The sequence below is a fragment of the Tursiops truncatus genome, chromosome 14, assembly GCF_011762595.2.
Source record: "Tursiops truncatus isolate mTurTru1 chromosome 14, mTurTru1.mat.Y, whole genome shotgun sequence".
Lineage (NCBI taxonomy): Eukaryota > Metazoa > Chordata > Mammalia > Artiodactyla > Delphinidae > Tursiops > Tursiops truncatus.
The window spans coordinates 53,207,114-53,224,533 of NC_047047.1; the positions used below are offsets into that span (position 1 = coordinate 53,207,114).

A 17,420-nucleotide genomic window follows, 5' to 3' on the forward strand; every position below is an offset into this window, starting at 1 on the left:
CTCAACAAATGAATAAAACTCACTTTTTGAATGAAACTGATTTGAATTTGTAGGACAGTTGATTGAAGTTCATCTATTTAATTTACATAATTTGTGGTGTCCTTAAAAAAAAAACTGAGGTTAAGCAGAAGTTTACACACTTGATTTTTATCTCTCTAACCTTTTTATTATGAACTTATTCATACATGGAGACAAATTTAAGAAAATTACAATGAATATCTGTATATTCTCCACCCAGATCAAACAATTTTTATGATTTTACCATATTTATTTCATCACTCACCAATGAACTATCTATACATATTTTATACTGTCGCTGAATCATTTAAAAATAAATTGCAGGTATCATAACACTTACCTCTTAAATATTGGGTTGGCCAAAAAGTTCATTCGGGTTTTTCCGTAAGATGTTCCCCAATGTAAATTAATAATTAATTCACTTATGTCATTCAATATCCAGTTCTTATTCAATTTTCCCCCATTGTCCCAAGAATATCTCTTCTATTTGTTTTTTTCCTAAACGGGATCCAATAAAGTTGTATGCATTGCATTTGTTTGTTATATCTTGTAGAGGAGGAAATGGTTTTCCATGTTTTGGGGTAGTGTGCCCTGGGTCCCGTCAATCTCTTTACATGCTTTTATTTATTTATTTATTTATTTTGCGGTACATGGGCCTCTCACTGTTGTGGCCTCTCCAGTTGCGGAGCACAGGCTCTGGACGCGCAGGCTCAGCGGTCATGGCTCACGGGCCCAGCCGCCTCCGTGGCATGTGGGATCTTCCCGGACCGGGGCACAAACCTGCGTCCCCTGCATCAGCAGGCGGACTCTCAACCACTGCGTCACCAGGGAAGCCCTCTTTACATGCTTTTAATCTAAAAGAGTCCTCCCTCTTTCTTTCTTTCTTTCTTTTTTTTAACATCTTTATTGGAGTATAATTGCTTTACAATGTTGTGTTAGTCTCTGCTGTATAACAAAGTGAATCAGCTATATGCCGTACGTATATCCCCATATCCCCACACTCTTGGGTCTCCCTCCTACACTCCTTATCCCACCCCTCTAGGTGGTCGCAAAGCATCAAGCAGATTTCCCTGTGCTATGCAGCTGCTTCCCACTAACTACCTATTTTACATTTGGTAGTGTATATACGTCAGTGTTACTCTCTCACTTCGTGCCAGCTTACCCTTCCCCTCCCCATGTCCTCAAGTCCATTCGCTATGTCTGTGTCTTTACTCCTGTCCTGCCACTAGGTTCATCAGAACCTTTTTTTCTTTTTTTTAGATTCCATATATATGTGTTAGCACACAGTATTTTCTTTGTCTTTCTGACTTACTTCACTGTGTATGACAGTCTCTAGGTCCATCCACCTGACTACAAAAAACTAAATTTCGTTTCTTTTTATGGTTGAGTAATATTCCATTGTATATATGTGCCACATCTTCTTTATCCATTCATCTGTTGATGGACACTTAGGTTACTTCCATGCCCTGGCTATTGTAAACAGAGCTGCAATGAATATTGTGCTATATGGGTATATGCCCAATGGTGGGATTGCTGGGTCGTATGGTAGTTCTATTTTTAGTTTTTTGAGGAACCTCTGTACTGTTCTCCATAGTGGCTGTATCAATTTACATTCCCACCAAAAGTGCAAGAGGGTTCCCTTTTCTTCACACCCTCTCCAGCATTAACTGTTTGCAGATTTTTTTGATGATGGCCATTCTGACTAGTGTGAGGTGATACCTCATTGTAGTTTTGATTTGCATTTCTCTAATGATTAGTGATGTTGAGCATCCTTTCATGTGTTTGTGGGCAATCTGTATATCTTCTTTGGAGAAATGTCTATTTAGGTCTTCTGCCAGTCTTCTATGTTGTCCTCTAAGAGTTTTATAGTATCTGGCCTTACATGTAGGTGTTTAATCCATCCTGAATTTATTTTTGTATATGGTGTTAGGGAGTGATCTAATCTCATACTTTTACATATAGCTGTCCAGTTTTCCCAGCACCACTTATTGAAGAGGCTGTCTTTTCTCCATTGTATATCCTTGCCTCCTTTGTCATAGATTAGTTGACCATATGTGTGTGGGTTTATCTCTGGGCTTTCTATCCTGTTCCATTGATCCATATTTCTGCTTTTGTGCCAGTACCATACTGTCTTGATTACCATAGCTTTGTAGTAGAGTCTGAAGTCCAGGAGCCTGATTCCTCCAGCTCCGTGTTTCTTTCTCAAGATTGCTTTGGCTATTCAGGGTCTTTTCTGTTTCCATACAAATTGTGCAATTTTTTGTTCTAGTTCTATGAAAAATGCCATTGGTAGTTTGATAGGGATTGCATTGAATCTGTAGATTGCTTTGGGTAGTACAGTCATTTTTACAATATTGATTCTTCCAATCCAAGAACACGGTATATCTCTCCATTTGTGTGTATCATCTTTAATTTCTTTCATCAGTGTCTTATAGTTTTCTGCATACAGGTCTTTTCTCTCCTTAGGTAGGTTTTTTATTCTTTTTGTTGCAAGGGTAAATGGGAGTGTTCCCTTAATTTCTCTTTCAGATTTTTCATCATTAGTGTATAGGATTGCAAGAGATTTCTGTGCATTAACTTTGTATCCTGTTACTTTACCAGATTCATTGATTAGCTCTAGTAGTTTTCTACTGGCATCTTTAGGATTCTCTACATATAGTATCATGTCATCTGCAAACAGTGACAGTTTTACTTCTTCTTTTCCAATTTGTATTCCTTTTATTTCTTTTTCTTCTCTGATTGCCGTGGCTAGGACTTCGAAAACTACGTTGAATAATAGTGATAGGAGTGGACATACTTGTCTTGTTCCTGATCTTACAGGAAATGCTTTCAGTTTTTCACCATTGAGAATGATGTTTGCTGTGGGTTTGTCATATATGGCCTTTATTATGTTGAGGTAGGTTCCCTCTGCCCACTTTCTGGAGAGTTTTTTATCATAAATTGGTGTTGAATTTTGTCAAAAGCTTTTTCTGCATCTATCTAGATGATCATATGGTTTTTATTCTTCAATTTGTTAATATGGTGTATCACATTGATTGATTTGCATATTAAAGAATCCTTGCATCCCTGGGATAAATCCCACTTGATCATGGTGTATGATCCTTTTAATGTGTTGTTTGATGGTTTGTTAGTATTTTGTTGAGGACTTTTGCATCTACATTCATCAGTGATATTGGTCTGTAATTTTCTTTTTTGTAGTATCTTTGCCTGGTTTTGGTATCAGGGTGATTGTGGCCTCGTAGAATGAGTTTGGGAGTGTCCCTTCCTCTGCAATTTTTTGGAAGAGTTTGAGAAGCATGGGTGTTAGCTCTTCTCTAAATGTTTGATAGAATTCACCTGTGCAGCCATCTGGTCCTGGACTTTTGTTTGTTGCAAGACTTTTAATCACAGTTTCAATTTCAGTGCTTGTGATTGGTCTGTTCATACTTTCTATTTCTTCCTGGTTCAGTCTCAGAAGGTTATACCTTTCTAAGAATTTGTCCATTTCTTTCAGGTTGTCCATTTTATTGGCATAGAGTTGCTTGTAGTAGTCTCTTAGGGTGCTATTTTTTTTGTGTGTTGTCTGTTGTAACTTCTTGTTCATTTCTAATTTTATTGATTTGAGTTGTCTCCGTCTTTTTCTTTTTCTTTTTTTTTTTTTTGCAGTACGCGGGCCTCTCACTGTTGTGGCCTCTTCCGTTGTGGAGCACAGGCTCCAGATGTGCAGGTCCAGCAGCCATGGCTCACGGGTCCAGCTGCTCCGCGGCATGTGGATCTTCCCAGACCAGGGCACGAACCCGTGTCCCCTGCATCGGCAGGCAGACTCTCAACCACTGCGCCACCAGGGAAGCCCTCCCTCTTTTTCTTGATGAGTCTGGCTAATGGTTTATCAATTTTGTTCTCAAAGAAACAGCTTTCAGTTTTATTGATCTTTGCTATTGTTTTCTTTGTTTCTATTTCATTTATTTCTGCTCTGGTCTTGATAATTTCTTTCCTTCTGCTAACTTTGGCTTTTGTTTGTTCTTCTTTCTCTAGTTCCTTTAGCTGTAAGGTTAGATTGTTATTTGAGATTTTTCTTGTTTCTTGAGGTAGGCTTGTATAGCTATGAACTTCCCTCTTAGAACTGCTTTTGCTGCATACCATAGGTTTTGGGTTGTTGTGTTTTCATTGTCATTTGACTCTAGGTATTTTTTGATTTCCTCTTTGATTTGTTCAGTGATCTGTTGGCTATTTAGTAGCATATTGTTTAGCTTCCATGTGTTTTTTTCCTATAATTGATACCTAGTCTCATAGTATTGTGGTCAGAAAAGATACTTGATATGATTTTAATTTTCTTGATACCTAGCATATTGTTTAGCTTCCATGTGTTTTTTTCCTATAATTGATACCTAGTCTCATAGTATTGTGGTCAGAAAAGATACTTGATATGATTTTAATTTTCTTAAATTCACCGAGGCTTGATTTGTGACCCAAGATATGATCAATCCTGGAGAATGTTCCATGTTCACTTGAGAAGAAAGTGTATTCTGTTGTTTCTGGATGGAATGCCCTATAAATATCAATTAAGTCCGTCTTGTTTAATGTGTCATTTAAAGCTTGTGTTTCCTTATTTATTTTCATTTTGGATGATCTGTCCATTGGTGAAAGTGTGGTGTTAAAGTCCCCTACTATGATTGTGTTATCGTCGATTTCCCCTTTTATGGCTGTTAGCATTTGCCTTATGTATTGAGGTGCTCCTCTGTTGGGTGCATAAATATTTACAATTGTTATATCTTCTTCTTGGATTTATCCCTTGATCATTATGTAGTGTCCTTCTTTGTCTCTTGTAACAGTCTTTATTTTAAAGTCTACTTTGTCTGATATGAGGATTGCTACTCCAGCTTTCTTTTGATTTTCATTTGCATGGTGTATCTTTTTCCATCCCCTCACTTTCAGTCTGTATGTGTCCATAGGTGTGAAGTGGGTCTCTTGTAGACAGCATATGTACGGGTCTTGTTTTTGTATCCATTCAACCAGTCTATGTCTTTTGGTGGGAGCATTTAATCCATTTACATTTAAGGTAATTATTGATATGTATGTTCCTATGACCATTTTCTTAATTGTTTTGGGTTTGTTATTGTCGGTCTTTTCCTTCTCTTGTGTTTCCTGCCTAGAAAAGTTCCTTTAGCATTTGTTGTAAAGCTGGTTTGGTGGTGCTTTAACTTTTGCTTACCTGTAAAGGTTTTAATTTCTCCATTGAATCTGAATGAGATCCTTGCTGGGTAGAGTAATCTTGGTTGTAGGTTTTTCTCTTTCATCACTTGAAATGTGTCCTGCCACTCCCTTCTGGCTTGCAGAGTTTCTGCTGAAAAATCAGCTGTTAACCTTACGGGGATTCCCTTGTATGTTATTTGTTGCTTTTCCCTTGCTGCTTTTAATATTTTTTCTTTTTATTTAATATTTGATAGTTGGAATAATATGTGTCTTGGCGTGTTTCTCTTTGGGTTTTTCCAGTATGGTACTTTCTGTGCTTCCTGGACTTGACTATTTCCTTTCCCATGTTAGGGAAGTTTTCAACTATAATCTCTTCAAATATTTTCCCAGACCCTTTTTCTCTTCTTCTTCTGGGACCCTTATAATTTGAATGTTGGTGTGTTTAATGCTGTCCCAGAGGTCTCTGAGACTGTCCTCGATTCTTGTCATTCTTTTTTCTTTATTCTGCTCCCTGGCAGTTATTTCCACCATTTTATCTTCCAGCTCACTTATCCATTCTTCTGTCTCAGTTATTCTGCTATTCATTCCTTCTAGAGTATTTTTAGTTTCAGTAATTGTGTTGTTCGTCACTGGTTGTTTACTCCTTAGTTCTTCTAGATCCTTGTTAAATGTTTCTTGTATTTTCTCCATACTGTGTTCAAGATTTTGGATCATCTTTACTATCATTACTCTGAATTCTTTTTCAGGTAGGTTGCCTATTGCATCTTCATTTATTTGGTCTTGTAGGTTTTTACCTTGCTCCTTCATCTGTAACATATTTTTTTGTCATTTCTTTTTTTTTTTTCTTTTTTTTGATGGGCGGTACTGTATTCCTGTCTTACCGGTTGTTTGGCCTAAGACGTCTAGCCCTGGAGTTTGCAGGCAGTTGGATAGAGCTGAGTCTTGGTGCTGAGATAAGGACCTCCAGGATGCCTCAGTCCAATTAATATTCCCTGGGGTCTGAAGTTCTCTGTTAGTCCAGCACTTTGGACTCAGAGCTCCCACCACAGGAGCTCGGGCCCAGCCTCCATCCTAGGAACCAAGATCTCACAAGCTTTGTGGCACAGTAAAAAAGAAAGAAAGAAAGGAAAAGGAACAGTAAAATATCAAAGAATAAAAAAGGAAATAAAATTAGAAAGATAAAGAATATATTAGTAAGAGTAAAACTATAATGGAAACAACCAGTTGCTGGGGGTTCTTCCCATCCCCTTAGGTGTTTGTGGTCCCCCACAGTGCCTGGTAGGTGCCTTAGTTGTGAGGAGATGCGAATTCTGCGTCCTCCTAGTATGCCATCTTGACTCCCTCCCTCTTTCTTTATTTCATCGACTTTTAAAAGAGATAGGGAGTTGTAGAAACAGTTTTAACAATGTTAAATAGTTCTGTAAGAGAGACATTTTTCAGTTTCATATGATTACAGAAAAAGAAATTCCTGTTCTGAGATTCTGAGATTTTGAAATTTAACCTGAACATTGGTTGACACAGTTTCAAATAAAATAGCTACTGAAGGGAAAAGAGAAAACTGTGAATTTACAAGATAATAATTGGGTTCCAGCAATCACTAGTCAGGACTCCTTGAGGAAGTTATTTAGCTGCTATGAGGTTCATTTTCTACTACATAAGAAGGAGATTGTATCTACTTTGTAAAGTAAGGATTACTATGAGATAATTATGCAAATGCCTAGCATAGCATAGAAGCTTAATAAATGCCGGTTCCTTTCCCCTAAGTCCCTATTTTTTGTCTAAGAATGGGGTATTTCAAGATTGGTAAAATTCTTATGTATGATTCTTTCTTTGAATATTTTGTTGCCAAGTGAATTGCAAAAGAAAGTCCAGACTGGAGTTTTACACTACATTTTACCTTGCTTTGCCTCTGGGTCATATTTTGAAAGTAATATCTGTGAACCCTCGTTTTGAGTTTCTTATGCAAAATGATTTCTAAAAAGTACTTCTAAAAACAATTTAAGACAAAAGCGTTACTATTCGAAATTAACATTTTAATCTAAATATGTTTTAAATTTTGTTTAGATAGTATTTATGCCTGAATTATAAATTTAAAATATGACATTTAAAAAATAACAAATTATGGGACTTCCTTGGCTGCACAGTGGTTAAGAATCCGCCTGCTGGGCTTCCCTGGTGGAGCAGTGGTTGAGAGCCCACCTGCCGATGCAGGGGACACGGGTTCGTGCCCCAGTCCGGGAAGATCCCACATGCCGCGGAGCGGCTGGGCCCGTGAGCCATGGCCGCTGAGCCTGCGCGTCCGGAGCCTGTGCTCCTCAACGGGAGAGGCCACCACGGTGAGAGGCCCACGTACCGCAAAAAATATATATATATATGTACATTCTTTTATGACATGATTATGAAACTATTATTAGAATTCCAGAATTGACCTGTATAATTAATGAACAATGACCTTTATTTGGTGTTAACCTTGCCAGCGGCCATGGCTCACAGGCCCAGCCTCTCCGCGGCATGTGGGATCCTCCCAGATGTACTTACTGTAGGGTGATTATTTTATAAAGCAAAACACTTTGTGAATTTTAATTGCTACATGAATATTCACATGTTTGTTCATATTTAGATGACTGTATTTGGTTTATTTGTGATTAATCATCATCATACAGGACAACATACAATAAAGAAAGTGAGATTTTTAGACACAATTGTTAATGTTTTTTACAAAATACTTCATTGAGTAGGACAAACAGCTGATTGGCCTCAGGAAATTTAATCTCCTTATATTAAGCTGAAGTGAGTGAAAGCAGACTGAGCATTGAAAATGCTATGAGATTACAGAGAAGAACAACATCAATTAAAGCAATGTGCTTTCATAATTTCCCAACATTACAAGAGAACTCTCCACCAACTAGAAGCTAGTAATCAGAAATAAGAGAACTATTCTTAAGCAAATTTCCTACCAATTAGCCATGGGAACCCTCTTCTCCAGTCCTGCTAGTTTGCTCACTGTGGAACCCTTCCCCCTCCTCTCTCAGCTCTGCCCATTCAAGCCACAAGGATCTTGATCTGTCTCTTGTATGATAGTAATGTTTCTGTGTCCTGAAATTTAACACTTAATTATATACTGTTTTTTTCTAGTCTCTAATTGTTTTAGGTGTGTTTTGTATTCTCTTCTCAACTAGATTGTAGCCCCTGAGGCTACGACCAGGTGTCTTATTTCTTTGTTAATGCTTTTTATGCTAAACATGGTAGGCATGAAATAATGTCTTGCTGGAAAATCTAAAAAGAGCCATTGATTTTGTACAACTGTGGCCAGAGCTCAAAGCAAAAAAACTTCATGTCTGTGTGGGGTAGAAAGGACACTCGCTGGGCCCTGATGTTTTCAAATTCATTCAGATTGCCCTGGTTACAGTAAACATAAATCTACTCAAGTTGACTGAGCTAGTTTGGTATCTGCAATAAACAGACAAGATGATCATGGAACCCAACTGCACACTGGTGATTAAGACTGCACGAGACTGAACCTGGGAATTGGAAGGTCAGAAACCAGTCAGTGTCTTTTTCTTAAAACCAGCATGGTCTTTCTTCCATTTCTCCAGTCAGCTGCTTCTATCTCACTGTGTATCTGTAGGTCAGTTTCCCTTGCCTGAATGTGCCTTAGCATGGCTACTCCAATATCAACCTTCCATGGTTTTACAAGTCCAGGACCCATGAGTAACTGACCCAGCTTTCACATCCCATTTCCAAATTTCAGACAGAAAAACTATGATTGGCCTGTAATGTGTCAGATATTAAACCCTGGCCCAGTCAGCTGTCACCTGGATAGCAAGAGTCAAGTGGTTTGATATCCATTCTCAGCAGGGTTGTGGGAACAACTCTCAAAGAAGAGGAAAGGTAGAAAGCAGGCAACTTGGTTGATGCAACTACTACAGTTAAAATCTATAGGAAATTGCAACAAAAGCTTTTATGGATGTCTTCCCAGCTCATAACTCCCTTTTACTGAAAACTTACGTCTTGCCCACTGGAGTAGTCCCCTAGTGGACTATTTGCACTGAACACATTTGTACTAAATGACACTGTACTTCTGGCCAGTTGACCAAACCAGAGTGATCATTCTTCCCAAGCCAGGCTAAACTGATTTTCTCCCAGGCAATTTTCTTTGAGGCCAAGAAACTGCCCATCAGGCTAGGCTGGTCTTTTGAGAGGAAAGGCTGTCACCTCAGAACTGTTTTAGGACCATCCTTCCCCATTCTGTGCACAGGGAAGGAGAGAGAACCAGTCTGTTGTGAGGGAAGAATGAAGCAGACAGCCTTAAAGAGGCGCGGCTGAGACAGGAGAGCAAGTTCTGCCACGTTCTTCAAGGCTGAATAGTTTCTGATTCCAGAAGCCCAACTGCTTTACTACCCTTGAGTTCTTTGAGACATCTCCACATTCTTTTTTGCTGAAGTTAGCTTGAGTTGGTTTCTGTTATTTGCAACCAAATAGTTGAGATATCGAGATTAAGAGTCTTTCCTACACTTGTCCACCAAGACAAGTCAGTTGTGTTAAGATGCCAATATTTTATTACCGTGAAAAGCTTCTAAATTTATCTTGTAGACTCACATATCTATGTGGCCATATAGTACATCTGTTTGTGACTCATGAGGATTAAATAGTATGGGAGGGCTACGTTACCTGATTCTCAGTTGGGTGTTATATGATTTTTTGAAAGAAAACAATTTGTGAAGAAAAATTGGCCTTGAAATTTTTATCATTTATATATATCTGCTATTGTAACTGATGCTTGTTACAGTTTTCAAAGCACATTTATGTATAACCTGTCGTTTGACATTTACAACAATCCTCTGGGGAAGGATTAATTACATCATTCCTATTTCATAAATGAAGAAACTGAGCCTCACAGAGATCAGTTCGTTGTCATTAATCTAGGAAGGAAACAACACAGACTCAAAATCAGTGTTTATTAATATTTCTGACCCACATTTGATCTTTGTCTTCTTATAGAATGTTCTTCCCCCCTTAAAGAACTTGCTTTTCTATTGAAGTATAAAATGGGTACAGAAAAGTGCACAAATCATACGGGTACAGTTCAATGAGTAATCACAAAGCAAACACACCATGTAATACCAATAGGGCATGAAATTGGATATGACATTTCTGTCCTCTCCCAATCACTATTCCCTCCTTCTTCCCAAAAGGAAATCACACTTCTGACTTTCAATACCATACATTTGCCTGTTTTCAAACTTTATATAAATGAAATTGTGCGGTATGAATACTTGTGTTCAACTTCCTTTACATAAATGAGATTCATCTATTTTATTGTAACAGTAGTTCATTCATTTCTATTCCTGTATGGTATTCCATTGTATGAATATATCACAATTTATGTATCCATTCTATTATCTATAGATACTTGAATTGTTTTCAGTTTGGGGCTGTCATGAATGATGCTGATAGAAGCATTCATGAGAACATCTTCTAGAGCACAACATGCATGCTCTATTGAGTAAATACCCAAGGAATAAAATTGCTGGGTCAAAAGTTCAGATTTAATAGCTACTGCTAGGCATTTTTGCAGTGTGGGTGTATTAATTTACACCCTCACCCCACTGGTGTAGGAAAAATTTAGCTGCTCCTTATTCTCATCAATACTTGGTATTTTCCGTTTTTTATTTTAACTCTTCTGGTGAGTGCATAATGGAGTGTGTGTGTGTGTGTGTGTGTGTGTGTGTGTGTGTGTGTGTGTGTGTGTATCTCATTGTGTTTTAAATTTGCTTTTCCTTGATAGCTCCTGAGCTTGAGCACATTTTTATGTTCACTGGTCATTTGGATATCCTCTTTCTTGAAGGGCCTGTTCAAGTTTTTGTCCATTTTTCTATTTCTTTGTAAGAATTCTTTATGTAGTCTGAATAATATGCATTAACTTTTGTAATATGCATTGCAAATATCTTCTGCCCTTATGTGGTTTGCATTTTCAGTCTTGAATTTTATTTTTTATAAATTTATTTATTTTATTTTATTATTTATTTTTGGCTGCAGTGGGTCTTCGTTGCTGCGTGCAGGCTTTCCCTAGCTGTGGCGAGCGGGGGCTACTCTTCGTTGTGGTGCACAGCCTTAGCTGCTCCGCAGCATGTGGAATCTTCCCGGACCAGCGCTCGAACCGTGTCCCCTGCATTGGCAGGCGGATTCTCAACCACTGCGCCACCAGGGAAGCCCTCAGTCTTGAATTTTTGACATCAAAGAAATTATAGCATCTTATTTGCATTTTTTTGCTTCAGTAAAAAATGTAATTATTTGGGATAAAATCCAATGAAACAAGATATTCAAATGGCACTTCTCTCTTCATTTTTGGCCAGGCTCCCAAAGCTGAAATCAACACAATGGGTAACCAGTACTCCCAAGTCACTCTGGACCTGCTAAGTGTGTAAATACTCTGTCTTTCATGAACTCACCATTGACCTTGACAGTATAAGGAGATTGAGGTAGAGAAGATGGGAAGGTGAGGATTTCTTTGGAAAGGGCTTTCTCTTCCCCCCACCTTCACATGGGGTCAGGGAGAAGTGTGCTCCCCCCTCACTTCAAGCCAAATGAGAAGTACCTCAAGGAGACCTCCCAGAACTTGTCTCCAGGAGTCTCAGGAAGAAGGACTTGGGTCTGATCCTTGCCAATGTGAAGGCTGCAGACACAGCTGAAGCTTCACTTGTTTGCAGGGCCATACTGGGTGTAAAATGGCCTTTCACATACAGGAGGCAAAGGGTAGTATGTTTCAGGGAATAAAGTGGAATCCACAAAAAGCACTGGCCTGTGATCATCTGAAAAGGAATCTTGCCTTCTTGCTCCCCAATTGGGAAAGAAACCACCAGAAGTCCAGATTTGAGGGAGTTATCAAAAGCTGACAGCCAGAGAAGTGCTGTCTGCAACAAGGAGCTATAGTCAGAATATGTGGAAGCAGACAGTGTACTTCTGGGAAAAAATTTGGAGAGAAAGTGTCATCTTTGGAGAAAAAGTGTCATCTTTGGATAGTCTTCATACCCAGAGGGCACTGACACCAGATGACACAGTACCAGGCATACAAAACTGTTTCCCTTTCCCCCTAATCACTTTTTCCCCTGGCGCAGGGTGGCAGAGGTCAGAAACAGCCCACAGAAGTGGGGGAGGTATTTTGGGAGGAAAGAAGCAGCTGACAAGGCCATCTCCTCGACCTCAGGCTCTGAGGCCTGAAGCAGGCCTGCGCTAGAGAAGCAAAGAAGATTCAGCTTTGAACAAATCTGGAATTTTGAAATTGCCCTCAACGGAACTGAAGTTACAAGATTAAAAGCTTGAACTGGACTCTTCCACAAATTCTCTTCTCAGCTGTTTCTACTCTGAAGCTTAATTCATCTACTGAGTTTTCAACTTATTTTTTTTTATTTTTTATTTTTTTTTCCGGTACGCAGGCCTCTCACTGTTGTGGCCTCTCCCGTTGCGGAGCACAGGCTCCGGACGCGCAGGCTCAGCGGCCATGGCTCACGGGCCCAGCCGCTCTGCAGCATATGGGATCCTCCCGGACCGGGGCACGAACCCGTGTCCCCTGCATCGGCAGGCAGACTCTCAACCACTGCACCACCAGGGAAGTCCTATTTTTTAAAATTTTTATTCAATTTATTTAAACTAAAAAAAAAGTTCACCCATTTCTTCCACTCCCTACCCTTCACCTCTTGCAACCACCAATCTGTTCTCAGTAGTTATGAGCCTGCTTTGTTTTTTGATTCCACATATAAGAGAGATTATGCAGTATTTGTCTTTCTCTGTCTGACATATTTCACTTAGCAAAATGCCCTCAAGATCCATCCATGTTATCAAAAATGGCATTCTTTTTATGGCTGAGTAATATTCCATTGCATATGTGTACCCAATTTCTTGACCCATTCATCCATCAATGGACACTTAGGTTGTTTCCATATCTTGGCTATTGTATATAATGCTGCAGTGAAAATGGATGTGTATATATCTTTTTGAATTAGTGTTTTTGTTTTTCTCAGATAAATATATAGAAATGGAATTGTTGGATAATATGGTAGTTCTATTTTTAATTTTTTGAGGAACTTCCATACTGTTTTCCACAGTGGTTGCACCAATTTACATTCCTATCAATGGTGCATGAGGTTTCCCTTTGCTCCACATCTGTGCCAACATTTGTTATTTCTTGTCTTTTTGATAATAGCCATTCTAACAGGTGTGATATCTCATTGTGGTTTTTATCTGCATTTCCCTGATGATTAATGTTGTTGAGCATTTTTTCATGTACCTGTTGGCCATCTGTAGGTCTTCTTTGGAAAAATGTCTATTCAGATGTTCTGCCCATTTTTAAAGTAGATTGTTTGGTTTTTTGCTATTGATTTGTATGAGTTCTTTGTGTATTTTTGATATTAGCCCCTTATCATATATATGATTTACAAATATTTTCTCCCATTTAGTAGGTTGCCTTTTCATCTTTCTGTTGGTTTATTTGCTGTACAAAAGCTTTTTGGTTTAATGTAGTCCCAACTTGTTTATTTTTGCTTTTATTGCTTTTGCTTTGGGTGTTAGATTTTAAAAATCATTGCCAAGACCTATGTCAAGGAGTTTGCTACCTATGTTTTCTCCTAGGAGTTTTATGGCTTCAGGCTCTTACTTTCAAATTTTTAATCTATTTTCATTTAGTTTTGGGGTATAGTGTAAGATAGTGGTCCAGTTTCATTCTTTTGCATTTGGCTGTCCAATTTTCCCCGTACCATTTGTTGAAGACACTGTCCTTTCACCATTGTATATTCTTGGCTCATTTGTTGTAACTTAATTGACCACAAATGTGTGGGTTTAATTCTGGGGTCTCCATTCTGTTCCACTGATCTGTGTGTCTGTTTTTATGCCGATGCCATACTGCTTTAATTACTATAGTTTTGTAATATAGTTTGAAATCAGGGTCCATGATGCCTCCAGCTTTGTCCTTCTTTCTCAAAATTGCTTTGGCTATTCAGGGTCTTTTGTGGTTCTGTACAAATTTTAGGATTGTTCTATCTCTGTGAAAAATGCCACTGGAATTCTGTTAGAGGTTGTCTTGAATCTGCATATTGCTTTGAGTAGTAATGGACATTTTAACAATATTAATTCTTCTAATCCATGAGCATGGAATATCTTTCTGTTTGTGTCTTCTTCAATTCCTTTCATTAATGTCTTGCAGTTTTAAAATACACATTTTTCACCTCCTTGGGTAAACTTATTCCAAGGTATTGTATTATTTTGATGCAATTGTAAATGAGATTGTTTTCTTAATTCCTTCTGATAGTTTGTTATTAGTGTAAAGAAACACAACAGATTTTTGTGTATCAGTTTTGTATCCTGGGACTTCCCTGGTGGCGCAGTGGTTAAGAACCCACCTGCCAACACAGGGGACATGGGTTCGGTCCCTGGTCCGTGAATATCCCACATGCTGTGGAGCAAATAAACCCATGTGCCACAACTACTGAGCCCACGTGCCACAACTACTGAAGCCTGCATGCCCTAGAGCCCACACGCTGCAACTACTGAGCCCATGTGCCACAACTACTGAAGCCCGCATACTCTAGGGCCCATGTGCCGCAGCTACTGAGCCTGCATGCTGCAGCTACTGAAGTCTGCGCAACTAGAGCCTGTGCTCCACAACAAGGGAAGCCACCACAATGAGAAGCCCGCACACCACAACGAAGAGTAGCCTCCACTTGCTGCAACTAGAGGAAGCCCACGTGCTGCAAGGAAGACCCAACGCAGCCAAAAAAAAATATTTGTATCCTGCAACTTTACCTAAGTTATTAGTTATAACAGTTTTTCGATGGAGTCTAGGTCTATATAGTCTTTCTATATATAACATCATGTCATCTGCAAATAGTGAAAGTTTTACTCCTTCCTTTCCAATTTGGATGCTTTTTATTTCTTTTTCTCACCTAATTGCTCTGGCTAGGGCTTACTATGTTGAATAAAATCATAGAGAGTGGATATCCTTGTCTTGTTTCTGATCTTAGAGGAAATGCTTTCAGCCTTTCACCATTGAGTATAATGTCAACCGTCAACTCTCTGATCTTGGACTTTTGTTTGCTGGAAGGTTTTTGATTATTGATTCAAGTTCCTTGCTAGTAATTGATCTGTTCAGATTTTATATTTCATAATGATTCCTTCTTGGTAGATTGTATATTTCTAGAAATTTATACATTTCTTCTAGGTTGTTATATATGGCCATTATTTTGTTGCAGTAAATTCCCTCTATATGCACTTTGTTGAGCGTTTTTAATCATAAATGGATGTTGAATTTTGTCAACTGCTTCTTCTGCATCTATTGAGATGATGACATGATTTTTATTTTTCATTGTGCTAATGAGGTATATCACATGGACTGATGTGCGGATGTTGAACCATCCTAGCAATCCCTGGAATAAATCCCACTGGATCATGGTGTATTACCCTTTTAATGTATTGTTTAATTTGGTTTGCTAATATTTTGTTGAGGATTTTTACATCTATGTTCACCAGAGATATTGGCCTGTAATTTTCTTTTTTAATAGTATCCTTGTCTGGCTTTGGTATCAGGGGAATGCTGCCCTCATAAAATGTGTTTGGAGGATTTTCCCCCTCTTCTAGTTTTTGGAGGAGTTTGAGAATTGGTATTAATCGTTCTTTGAATCTTTGGTAGAATTCACCAGTGAAGCTCTCTGGTCATGGACTTTTGTTTGCTGGAAGGTTTTTGATTATTGATTCAAGCTCCTTGCTAGTAATTGATCTGTTCAGATTTTATATTTCATAATGATTCCTTCTTGGTAGACTGTATGTTTCTAGAAATTTACACATTTCTTCTAGGTTGTCCAATTTGTTGGCATGTAATTTTTCATAGTATTTTATTATGATCCTTTATATTTCTGTGTTATCTGTTGTAATATCTCTTCTTTCATTTCTGATTTTATTTATTTGAATCCTCTCTCTTTTTTTTTTCTTGGTGAGTCAACCTGAAGGTTTAGCAATTTTGTTTATCATTTCAAAGAACCAGCTCGTAGTTTCATTGATCTCTCTGTCTTTTTAGTTTCTGCTTCATTTATTTCTGCTCTAATCTTTATGTCTTTCCTTCTACTAACTTTTGGCTTCATTTGTTCTTGTTTTTCTAGTTCCTTGAGGTGTGAAGTTATGTTGTTTACTTGAGGCTTTTCTTATTTCTTGAGGTATGCATTTATCACTAAGAACTTCTCTCTTAAAAGTGCTTTTGCTGCATTCCATACATTTTGGTATGTTACATTTCCATTTTCAGTTGTCTCAAGGTATTTTTAAAATGTTTCTCTTCTTTGACCAATTAGCAATTCAGTAGCATGTTGTTTAACCTACACACATTTGTGAATTTTCCAGTTTTCTTTGTGTAATTAATTTCTAGTTTCATACCATTGTTGGAAAAGATTCTTGATATCATTTCAATTCTCTTATAAAGCCTTGTTTTGTGACCTAATACATGGTCTATCTTGGAAAATATTCCATATTGCACTTGAGAATAACGTGTATTCTGTTGCTTTTGGATGGAATGTTTTGTAAATATTTGTTGTCACTCTGTTCTACCATGTTTCTTAAGGTCGATGCTTCCTTATTGACTTTCTGTCTAGGTGATCTGTCCATTGATGTAAGTGGTATATTAAAGTCCCCTACTATTATTGTATTGCTGTCTATTTCTCCATTTAGGCCTGTTAATATTTACTTTAATATTTAGGTACGCCTATGTTGGGTGCATAAACATTTACAAATGTTATATCCTCTTGTTGGATTAACCCCTTTATTATTATGTCATTATGTAATACCCTTTTCTTGGTCTCTTATTACAGTTTTTGTTTTAAAGTCTACTTTGCCTGATACATGGGTAGCTACTCCAGCTTTCTTCTGGTTTTCATTTGCATGGAATATCTTTTTTCATGCCTTCACTTTCAGTCTGTATGTGTCCTTACATCTAGAGTGTGTCTCTTGTAGGCAGAATACAGATGGATCTTGTTTTTTTTAAATCCATTCAGCCACTCTGTCTTTTGATTGGAGAATTTAGTCCACTTAAATTTAAAGTAACTATTGATAGCTATGTGCTTATTGCCATACTGTTATTATTTTCTAGCTCTCTTTGTAGTTCCTCTCTGTTCCTTTCTTCTTCTTTTGTTCTCTTCCTTTGTGGTTTGATGACTTTCTTTGGCGGTATGCTTATATTCTTTTCTTTTTATCTT

The 17,420-nt window shown here is 38.1% G+C and overlaps 1 long non-coding RNA gene across 1 annotated transcript in view; it reads right to left on the minus strand.

The window, feature by feature from the left end:
- Positions 1 to 17,420, minus strand: part of LOC141276342 (uncharacterized) — a 29,765-nt gene that overhangs the window by 5,014 nt on the left and 7,331 nt on the right. Inside the window, exon 2 of the long non-coding RNA XR_012325714.1 lies at positions 24 to 101. This is a non-coding gene — a long non-coding RNA (uncharacterized lncRNA). The remainder of the gene's footprint in view (positions 1 to 23; positions 102 to 17,420) is intronic.